At 37.8% G+C, this 1,805-nt stretch overlaps 1 pseudogene across 1 annotated transcript; it reads left to right on the top strand.

Annotated features, from left to right (window-relative positions):
- Positions 1–389: 389 nt before the first annotated feature.
- LOC307106973 (translationally-controlled tumor protein-like) lies at positions 390–881 on the top strand (annotated as a pseudogene). Its single transcript has one exon. The product of its transcript is annotated as a translationally-controlled tumor protein-like (transcript).
- Positions 882–1,805: the final 924 nt, after the last annotated feature.

Here is a 1,805-nt window from a genome sequence, read left to right as displayed (position 1 = left end):
AGATCACTTTAGTTTATGTTAAAGTATCACAGTCCCTATTTGATTCCCAAATATTCTCAAAAGCTGAATTTGTGTAACTGACAGATTGAGCCACATGTATTTTGACCCCAACAGTTGGCCATCTTTATAATCTAACAAAATCACTGAATCTAAACTATATTTTTTCTCTGACCCAATTAGGTGGAGTTCTGTTTGACCATTGTGGTTGGTCTTACTACATCTGCTGTCACATTGCATCATATCTTCTCTTTAAAAAAATCAGAAGTTCCTCTCCCTCCTTCACCCACCTTCCCAGTGCCGCTTGGCATGGCGCTTGCTCAGAGTTCTGGTCCCTGCTACCACCACTTCTGTTATCTTTTCCAACTGCCATCATGATCACCTGTGACCTCATCAGCCATGATGAGATGTTCTCTTACATCTACAAGATCCAGGAGATCGCAGATGGCCTGTGCCTGATGGTGAAGGGGAAGATGCTCAGTAGGACAGAGGGTAACATTGTTGACTTGCTTATTGGTGGAAATGCCTCCGCTGAAGGCCCAGAGGGAAGGAACTGAAAGCATAGTAATCACTGGTGATATGGTCATGAACCGTCATTTGCAGGAAATCAGCTTCAGAAAGAAGTCTACAAGAACTACATCAGAGATTACATGAAACCAATGGAAGGGCAACTTGAAGACCAGAGACCAGAAAGAGTAGAGCCTTTTATGACTGGAGCTATAGAACAAAGGAAGCACATCCTTGCTAATTTCAAAAACTACCAGTTCTTTATTGGTGAAAACATGAATCCAGACGGCCTGGTTGCTCTGCTGGACTACCATGAGAATGGGGTGACCCCATATATGATTTTCTTTAAGGGTGGTTTAGAAATGGAACAATGTTAACAAATTTTGTGATTTAGATCTATCACCTGTCATCATATCTGGCTGCTGCTTTTCATCCACACACTAGGACCAGCACAAATGGGGCTGATGGTATCTTGAGCTCTTCATTTATTTTGACCCTGATTTATTTGGAGCAGAGGCATTGCTTTTAAGAAGAACATGTCATGTAGGTCATCTGAAAATAAAATGAATTTAAATTGAAAAAGAACAACAACAGAAGTTTGTACCACAGGAGAGGAATACGGAAAGGAGAGAGAGAACTGTGTGAGTGTTGCCTTCCCTCCTTCCATTTTTAAACATCTGCTCCCATCTCCAATCCATGCCATGTTCTCACCAGTACAGTGATTAAATGATCCTTTTTGTTTAATGTTCTCAAAATAGAAAATTAAATATACCCCATTTGTCACACCAGAATTTAATGAAAACCTGACTCAAATTTTAAATATTTGGATCAAGAAACTGTCATAAATTGGAGAAGCCATAACCTCAGTTTGAATGTGTCAAATATATTTCGTTTTTCTTTTTGTTATTTTTATTTTACAAAGTGATACTTGCTCTTGGTAGTAAATTCCCTGTCCTTCTTATCCCAGACTTCTAGTCTACAGTCACCTGCCCAGGATGCATCCCCTTTTAGTGTGTGTGGTATATATGTATATATATGTATATATTTTTTGATGGAACCATATGAAATTGCCACTGTTGAAACATATTTTACCTACAAAAGCAGGATTGTAATATCATTCAATCTAATATATATTTTTAACATAAATGAGAGCATAAAATATACTGGTCTGAATCTTATTTTGGGTTTTTTTATTTTTTATTTGATTATTTGTTTGTTTTTTACCTACCTATATGTCCTGGAGATCATTCTACATCAGCACATAGGACCTGATATTATTCTTTTCCATGTCTGCATAGGTA

This window comes from Cnephaeus nilssonii, assembly GCF_951640355.1.
Source record: "Cnephaeus nilssonii genome assembly, chromosome: 11".
Taxonomy (NCBI): domain Eukaryota; kingdom Metazoa; phylum Chordata; class Mammalia; order Chiroptera; family Vespertilionidae; genus Cnephaeus; species Cnephaeus nilssonii.
This window is presented reverse-complemented; position numbering and strand designations above follow the sequence as displayed.